Here is a 19,760-nt window from a genome sequence, read left to right as displayed (position 1 = left end):
CTCGATTTTCGATTCCGATTTATTTATTTTTTTTCCGTTTAGAAAAAAATGATTTGAAAACAAATGTACAGATTAGGGATTGTGTATTAAGTTCAACTGCAAAGCTTTAACAAAGAATGTTAAATCCCCTATGGGTTTGATAAAATAACAACCTGCCCAACCGCATTTTTAAAAAGGTAAAAAAACCTTAAGCAAAATTCACATTTAATAAAAAGTAGAGGTTGTAGCGGGGGTCTATCACATTAAACATGTGTTTGAAACTTGTTTTTCAACAGTTTGTAAAGGTAGAGAGACTCTTGCTGTGATTACGCATGATTAAACAGGAAAATAGATTTTCCAATTTTGACTTTTTTAAAAATCCCCCTCAATGAATAATCTGATTTCCATTTTATATCGATTAATCGTGCAGCACTAATCATACTAATAGTATATAGTAGACAATATACTCAGTAGTGTGTAGTACGTTAGTATGCGATTTCAAACACAGCCAATAACATTTCTGGATCCGTTAATGTGTATTTACCTTTAGAAAACACTGGGACAGATTGCCTCTTCTTCTTTTGGCCTGAGATGATTATGGACATGATTATTATTTATTATTTTCTACTGAATGATCCTTTTATTGTGACTACTAAAGGAGTGTGTGGGTGAGAATTGCTTCTCAACTGTGGCAATAATCATTTTTTAATGTTGTTGTCCTTGGCTTACACAATGTAGCCCATGTGCATTGTCACTTGTTGCAGTAGGTAGGTGCGCGCACACACACACACACACACACACACACACACACACACACACACACACACACACACACACACACACACACACACACACACACACACATACAGTAAGTGCTCTGACTTGGGGAGACAGAGGAACTTTCCTTTTATATCGAAGGCTTTAGAAAGTACCGTAGGTGTTTTCTCAGGATGTGTTGCTATTGTTCAGCATGACTAATTGGCTCTCGGTAGAGTGCTCAAAGGTTTTAGATATACAGTGGTATGCAAAAGTTTGGGCACCCTTGTAAATGTTCATGATTTTCCTTAATAAATAATTGGTTGTTTGGATAACAAATTCCAGTTAAATTTATCATATAGGAGACAAACACAGTGATATTTGAGAAGTGAAATAAAGTTTATTCGATTTACAGAAAGTGTGCTAGAATTATTTAAACAGAATTAGGCATGTGCATAAGTTTAGGCACCCTTGCATCTTATTGATTTTAATACTCTTAGCACTAATTATTGGAACTCAAAATTGTTTTGGTAACCTCAGTGATCCTTGATCTTAGGGTCTGGATTCTGGTGGAAGGTATTTTGGACCATTCTTCTCTGCAGATCATCTCTAGTTCAGTCAGGTTTGATGGTTTCCGAGCATGGACCGCCCGTTTTAAAGCACACCATACATTTTCAATAATATTCAGGTCTGGGGACTGAGACGGCCATTCCAGGATGTTGTACTTGTTCCTCTGCATGAATGCCTTAGTAGATTTTGAGCAGTGTTTAGGATCATTGTCTTGTTGAAAGATCCAGCCCCGGCGCAACTTCAACTTTGTCACTGATTCCTGGACATTGTTCTCCAGAATCTGCTGATATTGAGAGGAATCCATGCGCCCCTCAACTTTAACAAGATTCCCAGTGCCTGCACTGGACACACAGCCCCACAGCATGATGGAACCACCACCAAACTTTACTGTAGGTAGCAAGTGCTTTTCTTGGAATGCTGTGTTCTTTTTCCGCCATGCATAACGCCCCTGGTTATGCCCAAATAACTCTATTTTAGTTTCATCAGTCCACAGCACCTTGTTCCAAAATGAAGCTGGCTTGTCCAAATGTGCTTTAGCATACCTCAAGCGACCCCGTTTGTGGCGTGTGCAGAGAAAAGGCTTTTTCCGCATTACTCTTCCATACAGCATCTCCTTGTGTAAAGTGCGCTGAATAGTGGAACGATGCACAGTGACACCATCTGCAGCAAGCTGATGCTGTAGGTCTTTGGAGCTGGTCTGCGGGTTGACTGTGACTGTTCTCACCATCCTGCGCCGCTGCCTTTCGGAGATCTTTCTTGGTCTTCCACTTCGGGCCTTAACTAGAACTGTGCCTGTGGTCTTCCAATTCCTCACAATGTTCCTCACAGTTGAAACTGAAAGCTTAAATCGCTGGGATAGCTTTTTGTATCCCTCCCCTAAACCATGATGTTGAATAATCTTTGTTTTCAGGTCATTTGAGAGGTGTTTTGAGGCTCCCATGTTGCCACTAATCAGAGAAGATGCAAAGAGGAAACCCCTCGAATTTTCCTACTTAAATACCCTGACTCATGATTGGATTCACCTGTGTATGGAGATCAAGGATCACTGAGGTTACCAAAACAATTTTGAGTTCCAATAATTAGTGCTAAGAGTATTAAAATCAATAAGATGCAAGGGTGCCTAAACTTATGCACATGCCTAATTCTGTTTAAATAATTCTAGCACACTTTCTGTAAATCGAATAAACTTTATTTCACTTCTCAAATATCACTGTGTTTGTCTCCTATATGATAAATTTAACTGGAATTTGTTATCCAAACAACCAATTATTTATTAAGGAAAATCATGAACATTTACAAGGGTGCCCAAACTTTTGCATACCACTGTAGCAGGCACTGCTGCTGTATTGTATGCAGGCTTAAAAATCTAGTTTGATGTATGGCATTATGGCATTATGAGGACACTTACTGCTTTAGAAGCACTCATTCATTTATTTCATTATTCCATATTACATTTATTAAAAAAAAATAAATGACCGACTTTTTTTTTGCTTTATCCAACAATATATTATAACTCGGCTCAGGGTTATACTGAAAAAACAAAGTGTGGTGAGTGACTGACAATGGTGTGTGTACCTGAGACTGACAGGCTAAGAAGAGCAAATGCCACTCTGGAAGCTGAACTTGAATACCAATGCATTGTTTAGGTGGCCCTTATCTAACAGGCTGATACAAGCAGAGGCTTGTTGCCAAGGAGACGTGGTGCTTACCAGCACTTGAAGATCACAAGGATTTTTTTGTGCTTCTCTTTCTTTTCTGAGAAGTGTTTGCTTAAAACACTTTACTGCAGCGTTTGATTCCCTCAGCTTTGAGACCGCACACCCTTCTGTGTGGAGATTGCATGTTCTCCCTGTTCTTGAGATTTGTAATTCTGCCTCTGTGTCAGGGGTGTTAAACTCATTTTAGTTCAGGGGCCAAATACGAAGTAGTATGATCTCAAGTGGCCCGCAGATTTTAGGCGGGAAAACTCCAAATGTGCAATAAATGATGCATAAAGTATGTTAGGAGCCAACAATATCCAGGCAATAAGTGACAAATATCAGTCCCTACAGGATTTTTTCTTTTAAGTTTTTTAGATTTTGTGATCAATTTTTTTTTAATTTGGGGAAATTATGTGAAATATTATTAGCTGTTACCATCTTTGTTTTTAATTATTGTTTCATAATTAAATGAATGATATTTTTTTGTTTATCAACTAGAAACATTATATTACACTACAAGTTTGGACATTCTATGCCAAACGTAGTAATATTCAAACTGCCACAGTCACTAAGTTTTTTTTCATTTTATTTTTTTACCTACTTCATAAATAAATTGTATTTCCTACCATTTTGTACTGGTGAAATTTGTAATTATTGATGTCACAATATATCGCGATGTATATTGTATTGTTTGTTATTGGAATATATCAGGATATATCGATATTGTGACATGCAAATTGTGTATTGTATCGTATCGTCAGATTCATGGCAATACACACCTCTAGTCGTCAGTATAAGGAAAAAAAAAGAATACATAAGGGATACACATGTAACTGAATGCTCGTGAAAAACAAAACAAAAAACTCGCCTAAACAAATGTGCTCTTTATGGAATTGTGGTGAACAGATGTTTTCTTGAAATTCTGCTGGAAGAAGAATTGAAGTGGCACCTCACATATTGAATTATAGCCTGTCTGAATGCTCCCTGGCCTTAAAAGACTCAAAGGAGTCTGACTAGCCCTTCATTGAACCACTAAGTGCTCAGATAAATGGCCAGCTGTAAAACAAGAGCTACTATTGAGACTCGTTATGTCCCATCCTCTGTTCTTTTTTTTCCATTTCTTTTTTTCTGTTTTTTTTTTTTTTTGTTACAAAATGACACTTCCTCTGTTACAAAGTAGCAAGCCTATGAACACTGATGTATAAAAAGGAGTATGATTGATGGACAAAAAAGCTGCTATGGCACCACAGACGAGTTTTCGGTGCACCTCAGTGCTTAATTCCTCCTTTGAGCTGGCAGGCCACACTTAGAGATACACACTTCAATTATACATGCCGGGGGGTGGGGGGGCCGCATTGCATTGCCTTGCCTGAGAATTGATCAATATTTCAGCTCCAAGGGGAATAAACAGCTAGTCGAGCAGCCGCTGCTTAACAGCTTTACACAGCAGAGTAGCACACCCTGGTACGCACAGGTGTGTGTGTGTAGCATCTGTTCGTCTTGCACATCATGTTGTCCACCTGTGTTGGCTTGACATATGTCCCTCAATGTGTCTAAGCGTAAATGTGTGTTTGTTTGCTGACATTGTTGTCGCAGGTTTGTTCTTTATTTTTAGTAGACTTTCTTCACTCATATCTGCACTGTGCGTATGTGTCTTCAAGAAGCAGTTGTGTATGTCTTATACTTTGCTTGTTTCAGACTTTGTCACGTCAGTTCCACCTCTAAGTTTTGGAATCTAAACTCTGGCAGGGTTTCTTTCTCTTTTTTTGTGCTGTTGTGTATCTTTCCCACACATTTGTGATTCTCCACCACAGTTCAGATAGTGCCCAGAGTTTGCAAATCCCATCTGAAGTAGTACCTCAATGACAACGTGTCAGGAGATTAAACCTTGGTGACAAAGTGATGGATTGCTGAGAACTGGTATAGGCAAAGCTGTGAATGTTGTATTGTTGGAAATATAAAGACCAAACAGTGAAAACCAGAACTAAAGTTGGAGGAGCATAAGAAGAATATTGTTTTTCTAATTTATTATGCTGTCATTTATCCTGTTCTGGGTTCTCACCAGCGCTGTTGAGCTTAGGGGCCCCTCTGCTGTGGTATTGATCCCTCATGCTTTTTTGTTGTTTTTTCCTTTATTAATTGCTACCGTTGTAATAACTGTTGCACACTTGGATACAAAACAATACAGACGTTCAAGGTTTGTTTTATTTCTCTCTTTAATTTTGCAAAACCAAGAAAGCATACATCAGCCGCACCAGGCGATTTGCACGGATGTTTGCGTCTTCACCTGAGGACCCCGAGGACCCCTGCAGCCACTGAGCTGCCCCCGATGTTGCCTTTCCAGGCATTCTCCGGGTCGCATGACTTGGTGAAAGACGGTCCGTCTCCTCCAAACTTACATAGTCAGTATTTCAAGAGGGAAGCCCCACTAAAAGCATTGATACTGTCAAGCTCTGTTTATTGGCCTGAGGAATCATTTAAAATAACTCATATAGGTCAAAAAGTCCACGATGTGCCTTATGTACAAATTGATATTAGTATTAGGGCCGGGACAAGGCGTCAACGTAATCTGATGTTGACGCAAAAAAAACCGTTGACGCAAAATTTGCGCGCCGATGCGTCGTTTGACCAAAACAAAGATGGCGGGGCTGGAGAACAACTAATGCGAGTGGCTCCACCGAGTAACGTCGAGGGTAGCTGTTCTTCGTAACCCTCGTCCTTTATCCCGGGTGTGACCGGACGGCAGCGCGTCAACACGACGAGGAGGAAACACCCGCAGTGACATCAGCGGTAGCAGCAGCTAATACAGAAAGTGCTTTTCTAATAAAAAATAAACTCTCCTTTTACCTTAAGAATTGTGTGACACACACACACGCACGCGCGCGCGCACGCACGCACGCACGCACGCACGCGCACACACACACACACACACACACACACACACAATTCTTTAGGTAAAAGGAAAGTTCATGTCCTGTAACAGTTCCAATATTATTGTGGGTCCCAATACCTAATTTAAATTTGAAAAGCGCATCTTCAAATCAGTCTTTTGAATATGTTATTTCATGTCTATACAGTGTCTCTGAGTCTGTAGTGATCAATTTAAAGATCTGGATTAGTGGAATCACATCAGAAAGGTAAAGTACTTAGAAATGTCTCATGGAAACACTAGTTATAAATAGCTCTGGGTCACTATACTTAAACAAAAAAAATCCAGGCTTTATTAAAAGCATCAAAAGCAGACAAATGATATATGCATGCTAAATTGATATCACTACCTGCAATAAAATTAAAGCTTTGTCCCTCAGTCCTGATTCATTAAATCCCATGTTGTCGTCTAACCTGGCAGCTTCTGCACACATCAGGTACCTGTGGAATTACAGGCAAAATCCACATAGAGAGAACAAAAGCTTAAAAAGTTGAGGTTCATCATCTGAATGTGGTTAGAGAATTTTCAAAAAGCCGGCTTAGGTTACTCAAATGGAAAAAGTGAAAGCAGCATCTCATCATCTGGGCAGTGTAGCTAAGGATTTAAAAGAGCAAAGAATGGGTTTGAAATTCATAAGAGAAAATCCTGGAGAAAAAGAAGCCCTGTTGGGGGACAAGTAAAAACGCTGCGTTATCAGCTTAAGATGAGAGGACGCAGCAATTACTGGGAAAAACAGCCCAATTATGTGGAATCCCTCCGAGGAAAGGGGTGACAGTGATGCTGCTTCTGTTTGGCAAGAACTTTCATAGAAGGGTTTGTTTTAGTTTTCAAAAAATATTTATTCAAGAATATTTTAGACGACACAGCAGCTAGTAATACTAAAAAAAACTGGCCTCGGTTGGGTGATGGGAATCTTTATGCCCTCTAGCATGTTTAACATATTTATACCAATTTATCAATAGTCATTAAATATAAGTATAACAATACCAAGATAAGGAAACTACATGATTAATAAAACAAATGATACACATACGCACATGTGTACACTACAAATGTGCTATAAAGGGTGGCAGGAGGAGATACTTTCCTTGGAGTAGATGTATAGATGGTTTTCACGGCGAGTCATCAACCACGTCATCAACCCGGAAGTTGCCATTTTGGCGATAAGCAGCAAGTAAACAAATTGCACGCACACAAGCAAATCTCAAATTTTGAGAGGAAATGGTGAATTATTGCCGTGTTTTTGGCTGTACCAATCGGTCAGACCATGAAAAACATTTGGGGTGTTATAGACTTCCAAAACTTATAACAAATCAGGGAGAACAATGTCAAAAATGATCAGAGGAAAGGAGGGGCTTGTGACTAGCGAAGCTAAACCAGGATCTACGCGGCAAAAATCTGAATAACATCAGAATTTGTTTGGCATTTCTTGTCAGGTAAGTGAATTTAAACTTTGATAGTGATAAGTACTCAGTAGTTTATAGTGTACAGTGTATATAGAAATATAGACTGTGGTCTGTGGACTAATGCAGATCAAACTGGAAGTCCTTGAAATGAAAAACTCTAACATTACACCTTGAGTATTCATGATATACAGTTAAGGTTAGGTTGATTAAAGACGTTATTGCGTTACTGACTTTTGCCTTCACAACACATCTGTCGTTGATGACTTGATGCTGCATCTCCCTCACCCATCCACACACCATCTGGTTATAGGCCTCCAAACTTTTATGAGATTTAAGGTCTTACGCTGTGTATGGGCTTGGCGAGAAAACCAGGTAGTTGACAATATCAGGATACATAATAGACGGAAAACTCTCGGGTCGTCATTGATCTAAAACGAGGGAGCCGACTTGTATTGATCTGCACCACCAATCAACCATATCTTTTCCAAATATCGTGCCCAAGTCCTTCCCTGTATGCCTTTACATCTATAATGCACTTTGAGGAGCTTTTCTGTGGTTTATCCATCGCAGAGTTTACCTCCGTGTGCCTCCAACATGTAGCGTTTACATCCGCGTACCGCCAACATGGTTGCGCATCCGGGTTACTGCCCTGAACGTGACGTCTGTAAAAACCCTCTATAAGAAGCACTGATGGGTCCTGAATGATGACCATGAGAAGGGAGAGTAGCTCTTTAATCATGGTAAAGTAAGTTCCAGGTTCAGTACCTGGAAGCAGAGGGTAGGGCCAGGGTTCTCCCCAGGAATTTTTCACAGCGTAGGGGGATCACATTGTGCAAAAATGTATGACTCTCCGACTGCCAACTTTTGTGAAGTAAAGCTAAAATTGTCTTTTTTTTTTTTAATTTTTGTTACAGCCTTACTTTAAAGCCAACTGTTATTTGGTGAATTGGTGAAGGGTCATGATAAATGTATTTAAAGATTTTCTCATGCCTGGTATAGGTAATCCATAATAAATAATGTGTTTTTTAGGCATAGATCTTCTAATTAGGACAATTTTTAGATTTTAGGCCACATTTGTAAAAATAGGATCCCTTTAAGAATCTCCAATACACCTTTTTGTTTTTCTTTTAGCCTGTCTTCAGCCTTCTTCACTACAATTTTTTAAACTTCACAAAGGCCACAAGTGACATGTTATCATAAAGGTAGCAGCGCAACATGCATGTTTACAGGTTTTTGTACACTGGTGGTATAACGGCAGCTTTAGTCAGGTACCTATAGTGACAAACACAACATGTTTACACGAGGAACAGCCTCCATTATCCAAATCCCAAGTCGTTTTTATGCACATGTTTTCCTGGCTGACACGCTGCATAGATTGAAATCCTCTGTTTGCTTTTTCTCTCTGACGCCTCCAGGGGTCAAACAACAGGTTCATGTCAATTACATTCCAGTTGTTCTGGATCTCATTTTTTAAATCCAATGCTCATTTGCAAACCCTTTTTGTGTTGTCCTTGCCCAGTTGCACACGAGTCGAGCTCATAAATGATCACCTTGAGGAGCTGGGAATATATATACCGGTACCTTCTGCCTTTTGTATTTTGGTAGCTCTGAGATGGACATAATTACTTTTTCTTTAAACTGCCAACAACCTTGTGGCAAGCTATTAAACATGTTTGATTTTATTTTTACCAAATCAGGCTGTTGAGATGATTCAAAAGTAGTTTTTAGTTTTTATTCTTATTTGCTGCCCTTTTCAGCCCTTTTCAGCCATGTAATAAAAAAAAACATTAGCAATTTATACAATGTTTTTGAATAGCCTTCAGATGTAATCTCATTTAAAGAATCAATGTTAACTTTGGCATGCTCATAACTTAAAACAAAATCATTGGGGTAAAAAAAGCCAAGGTGGAGCAGCAGACTTTCAACAAATGTTTGTTTACTTTCAAATGTCACTATAGCGTCAGAAGAAACTATAGTTTATTGATTTATGACAACATAGTGTTCTAGTGTTAAACCTACAACTTTACAACATTGTTTCCTGACCATCAACTCCTAACTTCACTTCCGGCCCCTGGGAGATACATTTTCTCAAATTTAAAAAATGAAGTTTTCCTTTCACAACAGCAGTGAATTAAGACTGTGCTGCTTCCTTTTATTAAATAAGTCAAATAGCATTTAGTTATTGAACATATATGGCAACATTAATTTTCAGATATCACATGGTCACATGAATTTTGTTTTTGTACTACTACTTAGTACCATACATGTTGTCTCAAACTGTGTTTATCACTTACATGTATGTCCGTGGTAAAGATGGCATGCACAGTCGTCCACTGAGAAGTTAATCCATAATAATAATAATCAAGGGTGCAGTAACTCAATAAATTGTTGCAATAATTCAGAATCACAATATGTATCGAAGAGGCAACCAAGTTTTTTGTGTAAAGCAAATTAATAAAAAACATAAATTATATCAAGTATTTTCTATTGAAAAGTAGGGATGTAAAAATATATCCTAAATCGGCTAAAAATCACTGCAAATAAGAGGGGATTAAAATTTATACCATACAGTATGGGCCGAGCCCGTTTTTTAATGATCAAAAATAAGCCCGACCTAAAGAATTCAAGCTCTAATAGTTTGAAGTCAGAGCAGCTGTGGCAGCATTTTGGCTTTCTGAAGTCAGAAAATGAAAAAAGATGAAAAGATAACAGTAACAACAAAGACTGTTTGAGTACATCATTGAAAAGAGGACCTTTAAACTTGGCAAACCTAAAAGCATGACAGGCTTTTTCTCAAAAGGTGCATTTCCTTCGTTTTGTGTACAAATCTTTATTGAATATTATTGAACCAGTGTGACAAGATCCCAGATCTTGGACGTATTAATGGTTGTGAACTTATTTTCATTTTTATTTCAACTTTATTTCAGACCAATTGTATTGTAGCGGCTGTCAGCACTGAACGCCGTGGTACATGTGCACCAGTTGGCATAAATTACATTTTAACACAGACTCGTGCATTAATCCATCACAAGATAAAACGGATAAGAACACTATCAAACACTCCTATTTTGTGCGCCTCAACTGTTTGAAAAAGTTTTGTTTTGTTGCAGGGTTTGGGTCAGTTACATTTTTCATTTACAATTACGTTTTCAATTATCCATGTTGAATTACAATTCAACTGTAATTACAGTGACTAGCATTTTTCACAATTACAATTAAATTACAGTATTTTTTTATTCCCAGAAAGTCAAATACATTTAAAGCTGCAAGCAGCATTGAACTTCGCAACCACACGCATGTCGGGATGTGGCGCATGTTGAGGTGTGTTTCAATCTATAAGGATTCAACTTTATTGTCTAGATTGTTTTATAACACAACCAAATAAACATGTATGTTTAAAATAATAAAAAATAATAATGTGTGAAGTACTCTAAAGGGTTTTTACAAATGTGGCCTAAAGCCTTTGAAATGAACTTATTAGAAGATCTGTGGCTCACAAAAGGCTTTATTTTGCACCATATTCATTTTATTAACTTTTAAAATTGGGGCTACTTTACCTTGTGCGCCACCATGTGGAAATTACATCATTGACGTAAACTGCCACTTTTAGTCCATTGAGTTCTATGGGAGTTGAAGCATTCAGGATCATTTAGATTTTTAGAGCAACACAAAGCAGCACAAGTTATAATTTTGACTAAAAAGCTGCTAAATGATCCTGAATGCTTCACCTCCTATAGAACTCAATGGACTGAAGGGGCGATTTACATCATCAATGACGTCATTTCAACATAGCGACGCACAGGCTCTCAAATGGTAAAGTAGTCCTATTTTTAAAAGTTAATAAAACAAATATGGTGTAAAATAATGTGTTTTGTTAAGCATAGATTTTCTTATGCTACGTTCACACCAAACGTGTTTTGGGTGTCAAAATTGTGCCTCACACCCCTAGTGGGACGCTTGTGCTCATTGAATCAGATGCTTGTCACCAGCGTCAAAGACGCTCTGGACACGCGTCCAAATAACTTTGGAAGAGAGCACGTTGAGTGCATTTTGGGGAGGGACTTCTCTGTTGCTGGTGGTGTTCATACAATGGATGATATTGTGATCAGTTACGTTCATAATTCACCCAGTGACTGTGAAGTGGTGGAGAACATTGTGTTGAGAAGGCCGTGTTTCCGGTCAGATGTATTTTGGTGTGACTCAGTGTGTGCACTCTGATGTTAGAGGGCAATAGAGAAGTGTGATTGAATGGAGAATAAAGTTTGCAGTTTGGAGCACTGCATCCGCCTCACGTAAAGCTTCAAAACGCGCCGCACAGGAGCAGCGGGACGCGCAGCGAGACCTCTCGACGCTCCTAGAAGCGCGTCCACCATATATTGTCTATGTAAACCTGACGCTGTTGACATTTTGGACGCGTTCCAAAAGGATTCGCCGGACACAGACCCAGATTGATGTGGAGAACTCGAGTTAGAGGGAGGGCTACACATCAATCTGGCTCTTGCCAAGTTAGTGCAATTCCCCCAAAATATCAACTCTTTTGCCAGTCCTAATATGTGTTCAGATTTTCTTGAGTTGAGGTGTTTAGGCCCTCAGAAATCACTTTTTTGTAATAATAATAATAATAATAATAATAACGAGGTGCATTACAATAGGGCCCTAATTAATTATCAATTACAAAATTACAATTATAATTGACCCCAACCCTGATTTGTTGTTTAACACCATGTCAAGCAAACTTAATATTCTTTCATTTAAACAATCCTTGAAACACTGTTTCTATACAGCTGTTTTTCATACTATAAAACTGCCTGCTTAGTTTTCTAAGCTTCCATCATCCAACAAAGAGCTGTAAGCAACAACCGTCCTCAGGTAGCACAGGCTGCTGGTTGGTATGAATAGTTGCTTGAAGCTACATGCCTCTGTGCTGATGATGTTTTAATGTCAACTCTTTCTAATCTCCCTTTTCACTCGAGTCATGTGGAATAGATATTTACCCCTGCGAGAATCGATTACTGCTTTGTTGACAATCTCTGCTGAGTATAACCTCTCATTAGGCTCGACATATGCTGCGCCCGGCACCGCTGCCGATGCAAGCTGTTTTCTCAATGACATCTCCCTGGGCTCATGAGGCGTCGGCAGGAGCAAGACCTCATAACACTGCCTCTGTGTAAGCCCTGGTTAAAACGCTACAGCGTTATTATGGTTACATAATAGGTAAACTCCAATAATACACTGGCAAACAGAGCCAAGTGAGTTCAGTAGGCTGTTTGTATCCAAGTTCAGAAACTAAAGTTTTTGTCTATCTCCCGCATTAGAACAATAAAGCTTTACATGGCACAGCTATATGGAATTTATCCTGTTGGTGCAAAACATGTTATATTCAGTGACCCAGTTCAGCGATCGCTGATGCTTGGGTTGGAGTTTGCACACCAGTACTTCCGGTTAAAACTTGCGGTGATTTATCAGGAGAGTGGGAGATTGCAAAGGCGAGAGACAACAGTGTTCAGAGTTAAATCGGCAAACATTAGTGTTTTTAGTATTCAAGAGTGAGAACCTCAGCACTTCATTGCTGTGTGCCGTCGTGTAGTGTCATCACACTACAACCAAACAGTCAGTTTTCGTTCATTTCCTGTTGACGCTGTTATACGAGCTGAGTGGATGCAGAAGATAGGGAGGCATGACTTTAACCCAACCAAAAACACCCGGACCTGTAGTCAGAATTTTAAGGAGGCTGATTTTAATTTCAAGTACCTCTGAGTCTTGTTCGCGAGTGAGGAAAAGATGGAGCGAGAGATTGACAGGCGGTTTGGTGCTGCGTCTGCAGTGATGCTGAGTCTGCACCGATCTGTCATGGTGAAAAAGAAGCTGTGCCGAAAGGCGAAGTTCTTGATTTACCGGTTGATCTACGTTCCTACCGTCACCTATGGTCATGAGCTTTGGGCCATGACCAAAAGAACAAGTACAAGTGGCTGAAATGAGTTTCCTCTGCAGGGTGGCTGTGCTGTCCCTTAGCGATAGGGTGAGAAGCTCAGAGTAGAGCCGCTGTTCCTCCGCTTTGAGAAGAGCCAGATGAGGTGGCTCGGGCACCTAATTAGGAGGCTCCCCGGGCGCCTCCCCAGTGAGGCGTTCAGGGACGTCCCTCTGGAAGGAGACCCCAAGGAAGACCCAGGACACGGAGACCATGTGTCTCGGGTGGCCTGGGAACGCCTCGGGATCCCCCTGAAGGAGCTGGAAGAAGTGGCCGGGGAAAGGGAAGTCTGGGCCTCCCTGCTAAGGAAGTTGCCCCCGCGACCTGGCAACGGATAAGCGGAAGTCAATGATGGATGATTTTAATGTGAGTACGGAGGGCACGATGAGCTGAAGAATGGAACCTTACTTGTTTTTTTCACATGGAATGGATACAAACTACCAGTGCACAGATAGAGCGTGTGGGTACGGCATCCGTGGATTGAGAGTCCCAGCAAGGTCATAAAGCTTTTTTGATGTTGTTTTTAGACGAAGTTGGTCAAAGACAAAACTAAATCAGATAGACTTTTCGTCTCATTCTTTCTGGCTAGGGGTTTTCTTTTCAGCTTTTGTGCACATACTATCTAACATAATATATTGAAATACTGTTATTGTCGGATTGTTTTTCTCTTTCTTGAGTTTGGACCGAAACCAATTTGGAGCACAATCAAATGCAGGAAAGCAGATTAAAAAGAAAAATCACACTTTCTCTGGAAAGCTTTCTAAAACAATGTCCATGTGTTGGACCACTATAAAATTTCTTTAACCACAATACCAGATCTTCAATTACACAGTAATTGCAAACTAGGCGAAACACGAAACACTCCAATTTCTTGTTCATAATAATGTAATCGGTTTCATGAGAATTTCATTTTATAGTGTGGCTTTGTTTATGTAGTTGGAGTGAAATTTGGAACTTGGGAAAAAGTTAACGTTCTACACATAAACACCGAACGACTGCTGAAACACTTGATGGGTATTTTAACTTGGGCAAAAGTGTCATTTTGATATTTCTTCTCTTTTAGCTCGAATATACCATAAATTCCAAACTTGTACATGTACATACATATTATATTCGATTACGGTTATGATTATTACACTCAAAAATTATGTAATCAAGAAAAAAAACATTATTTGAAAATGTGTATATATTTTATTTTATCTATACATATGTTTTATTTGCTAAATAAAACAAATTTCCACGATTTAAGATATCTACAAATAATAAAGCTTGGCACACAAGAGAAAAAAAGATTAGTCTTACTAACTTTGAGTTGTTTAATGCATGTGCATGTAAGCTCCTAAGCTCCGCCCCAATCAAAACTAAAGCGAGCTTAGCTCGTCCTGCAGGTCAACACCAGGGAAGTTGTTGCTAGCGGTCTTGAAATATGGCAGAAGAAATGCAGCAAAAAAAACGCTCGGTAAACAGCAGCACAAGTCAAATTATTTTATATGGAAACACTTTGGATTTGATGATAAAGTTAAGTTAATCACGATCACAATTTTGGTTGAAACGATTAAATAAATCTGATCTTCGGCAATATTTACATATAAAATACCTGCTCTGCACTCTGTAATAATGTATTAATTTTGTTAGCTTTTGGTACATTTTAAATTTTTGGGTTATTTAAAAACATTTTTTTTTAGTATAATTCTTATTTAAAGCTTAATTTTGCACTGACTGTACACATAATATTTGCTTAAAAGTAGTGAAATAAAAACAGATTTTTTTTCTTAGCATGATACTTAATTGTGATTACAATCATGAATACAATATTGATCAAAATAATTATGATTATCATTTTGGCCTTTTTCGTGGAGCCCTATATAGACCCATCAAGTGTTTTGTTTTTGTGCACAAGTGAACTTACTTGATTTTCATGTTTGAATGATTTTATTTATGTTTAAATAATTTATCTTAAATTGTTTTCTACACAAAATCAGTAACTTTTTGATTGACAAATAATCATGATTTCAATGATGTCTGAAATAATTGTGAACACAATTTTTTTCTATAATCAAGCAGCCCTAAGATCATGGTTTAAACTTGTTTTTCCAATTTGGTTATGTTTGGAAAAGAAGTCATTTAAATTCTAGTTGCATTGAGATAAAAATGTGGTACAGTTGAAATAGGATTGCTGTGAATTTGAATACATGGCTCAGTGGAGGGCGATAGCAGGCTTTAGAGATGAACAGGCTCTGGCAGAGTGAGCAAACAGAAATTGGTTCTGTATTTCATGGTATCTCATGTCTACTTATGTATTATTTTTTTCCCTGTTGATGCTGTCATGATCACTTGTATGGTTTGTGGAGGGAAAGAAAAAGGAAACGTAACACGCTTTATCGTGTTCAGTGTCCAATGGATCAGAGAATATTGGTGATGCTTTGTCTTTATTCTATGCCCCATGCATGTAAATCACTGTAGGTTGGCTATTATGTTCTGTGTGAATGGCACATCATAGTCATAGCAAACAATGCTCCTACCTGGCACAGAATACAAACCAGCTTTCAAAAGGTTCCACTGTCTCTCTCTGGACTTGTTTCAAATAAAAAGGTCAAGTTTCCCCCGTGTAGACCAAAAGAATATGCTCCGCCTCTTGAATGGGAGGTGTTTCCTTTCACCATCATCATGAGTTGGAAAATCGTGCCTGTTGGGCTCATCTTTTAATTCAGCCCCCGCAGTATCAAGATCTAGGCAGCGTTCTTGGAATAACCACAAAGAATGAAAAGCAGGAGAACAGCAGGGAGTAAAAGGTTCATTTAGACATCGTGTTGAGGAGGCAGTATTACGACCGCAAGGTTTACTTTTATCATTGTGCTGAGGAAAACAGTCATAACAGGGGAATTAACATTATGAATGTGTAGTATGGGGTTGGTCCCTCAGTGTTTCTCATATGCAAAAAAAAACCTATCATGTATTCAGACCTCTTTAGCAACTTTTCCAGCATTCTGAGATATAAACTGTATGTTCATATCCATCCTTTATATTTAGGGCCCGAGCACCAAATGGTGAGTGAAGGCCCTATTGTTCCCGTAAGGATTATTACCTCCGCGAAGCGCAGAGCGGAGGTAATAATAATTTTAGTGATATTCTGGCTTAAAAAAAAAAATAAATAAATATATATATATATATATATATATATATATATATATCTATCCCATTCATTTTCCCATTCATTGGCATCATCACTGTTGATGTCATCAGTCCTACCGATACAGCGATGACACTGGTATATTAGAACATTAGAACATGTTTGATGTCGACATTGCCTGTTCTAAATAAACCTGTTGATGTTATGCCGAAAACCAATCGTACAAAGAGAGAACAAAAACGTCAGGCCCGTTATGCTGGGTCAGCTTTTGGTGATGTTCTTGATTACCAAAAATAAGTTGATACCACTCTTGGAAATCACAATATGGGGGGATGTGAGCTGTGCCTGAGCGGGGTGGCCTATGGGTAATGTAGTTGTGGTAAGGAAGTGCATTGTGTGTATGTCCCGCCCAGTACTCATGCTGTACTTTTTACGTGTTTGTGACAAATCTTAAAAAAGAATAAATGTGGCAAAGAAAAACTCATATTTTGATCATTTAGCTCATTTTTCTTTTGAGACAGAAATCCATGTAAAACTGCATGTTCTATATCATTGTTGAAAACACATGATTTTTTTTTTTAAATCTAAATGTAAATATTAAATCTAAATCTAATTGTTAAATCAAAATCGAAATGGTAAATTGATCACCAAGTATAAAGCTAAATGTTTAGAAATTATGCAAAGTAGTCTGGTTAGCCCAGTTTTCACATTTAGATTTACATTCAACATTTAGATTTAAGCTTAAAATTTAGATATAACTTTTACATTTAGATTTAGCGTTTACATTTAGATGTATTTTTCATGTTTACTCATTTTTAACAATGATATAGAACATGAATTCTGCACTCCAATAGATAACTAGACTATGACCAATTAAAACAATAGAACAAAAACTATTTCAAAATGAAGCAATATTTATATCTCAATATCTCAAAAGAACAACTATAATGTTCACATAGGACACAAATCCAATCACAACTAAGTTTTTTTTTTTTTGGAAGGTCTCCAGTCAAAACTACTTGGTGATACATGTGGATAATAAAATAGTAAATATTTACGAGAATGTGATGCTGTTGTATTTTTTTGTGTATGTGTTTTCAATGGAACAGTGATGAAAGGTGTGTGCTTACAGATACTAAACACACAAAAGTGTTAGGTCAGTCAATTAGTTTTTTCTAATGAATCACATTTTTCTAAATAAAAATCCCCTGATTGTGTTAAATGTTTAGCGTTTTGTTTTCGACTTTCTCCTCAATAAAAGTGTCTGTCTGCTAAATAAGAATAATGTCCTTATTTTGAATAGCTTTGAACTGCTGCATCTCTGAAAACAGCAACCGTCGCTGCTTGGAGCCAAACAAGGTCTCGTGGGACTAGAACACCATCTGTACTTGTTTATAGGTCATTTCCCTGAAGTGGTTTTTATTTTGGTGGTTATTATTGTAAATAACAAATTTCACATTGTATGCTCCTGCAATATTTTGACTGTATTCTCTGTGGGACTGAATGAATGTGCACATGTCATGACGAGTGCGAGTCATTTCAGAAGCTGTGAGAAATACACAAATGGTCACAAATAGTTGAGCTTTGTGTGTAATGTGTTATTGCTTGTGGTCTGATACAGGTTCATACATCCCATCATGAAAATATCGTCTGTTTACTGTTGTATCTGTTCTGTTGTTATTACCCCTCGCCACAAAGTGTGGTGGAGGTTATAGATTTAAGCTCCGTGCGTTCGTCTGAGTTAAAGGGGACAGCTTTTCTCAGAAACTGTTTAAGATACGATGATCAAATTCGGTGTGTGGCTTCAGGGTATCAATACCCTGATGGAGTTTGAAAATGAGAATCACGCAATTATTATTTTTTCCGCAGTTATTGCCCTTGTGCCATTTTTTTTTTAATTCTGTTTGAGGTATCTTCAAAGGGGACAGCTTTTCTTAGAAACATTTAAGATAGTTAGTAATTTTTTATTCTGATGTAATAATATTTTCTTATGTATACATCTAAGTTCTTAGATTTAGGACATTTAGGAAAAGGTTGTGAGTTATAATGACGACTAATCTGGCGGGAGATGTTGATGACTGTTGTTTTATACTAACATTTTATTGTTTGTTTATTTATTTAATTCAAGACATTAAAACAAATGTTTTTCTCCTCCACATTAAAAAAAGAAGAATGGATGAATGAAAAGGAGCTGAAAGATGTAAAATTTAATAAAACTCAACTTAATGACATCTGTCCCATCCATAAAAAAATGATTACATTAAACGTTACACTTCTGTCTCGTAATAATCCGTGTACCATTTGTTCTCTGCTTATTCCGTTTTAAAACCAAATGAAAATAACAAATAAACTGTGGTTATTTTGTTTTACTGACTTAAAACCAAAACAGTAATACAGAATGAGCAGCGTTTGTTCTGTACTGTTTGAGATATTTTGATATTTACGGAGAAACTATGGACGAGATCATGTTTTAATCTCACCATACAGAGGGGACCCACAGACTGGGGCGAAAGTGTACTCTGCTGCGTTTGATAAAAATGATCTTGTAGCATGTTGTCCACCTCACACCGATGGTAAAGAGATGCAATTTGTGTCTCAATGACATTTCGTTAAATAGTTAATGATGCTGGAAGTCTGAATCTGTAAATATCTGCCAACTTTACCAAACAGTGTTCCGGTCCAAATAGTATCCAGATAAACTGGTGACTGATTTTACATTTTTTCGAGGCCATTTTTTGCATGTTTTAATACCACTAGCTAACAATGACAGCTGTCAACACACACCGACATTGATCACAAGAAATGAGGAGCACCAGTTGATCCATTACACCGCTTCTGGTTTGTTTAATCACATTTGTGCATGTTTTCCATAACATCCTTTTTCATTTTTTTTTTAAAGTTGTGTATTAATAACGTTTCATTTCACCAGTTTATCAGTAATGTGACTTATGCGTTGCTCATTTTTTGTCTGGGAGTAAAAGTCGCCCCCGTCTGTGGGTCCCCTCTGTGTGGTGAGTTTAAAACATGGAGATCTTGTCCTAGTTTTCCCTGTAAATATCCAAATATCACACAAACGTGATTTAATTTTAAAATAGAAAAACACTGCTTATCTAGTTTTTTATTTTTCTCTATTTCTGTTTTTGTTTAAAGTCAGTAAAATATAATAACCACACTGATGTTTGTTATTTTAATTTAGTTTTAGAACGGAATAAGCAAAGGACAAAAAGTACACAGATAAGTATTTCTTCAACATAATACATTTCACATTCTTTTTGAATATTGTTGATATTAAGTGATCGTGATAATTTGATGTCATCATTTA

At 37.9% G+C, this 19,760-nt stretch overlaps 1 protein-coding gene across 3 annotated transcripts in view; it reads left to right on the top strand.

The window, feature by feature from the left end:
- The window catches only part of nphp4 (nephronophthisis 4), a 222,765-nt gene that overhangs the window by 21,423 nt on the left and 181,582 nt on the right, over positions 1–19,760 (top strand). The gene's annotated exons all lie outside the window — the stretch shown is intronic.

Source organism: Gouania willdenowi, chromosome 7, assembly GCF_900634775.1.
Source record: "Gouania willdenowi chromosome 7, fGouWil2.1, whole genome shotgun sequence".
Classification (NCBI taxonomy): domain Eukaryota; kingdom Metazoa; phylum Chordata; class Actinopteri; order Blenniiformes; family Gobiesocidae; genus Gouania; species Gouania willdenowi.
This window is presented reverse-complemented; position numbering and strand designations above follow the sequence as displayed.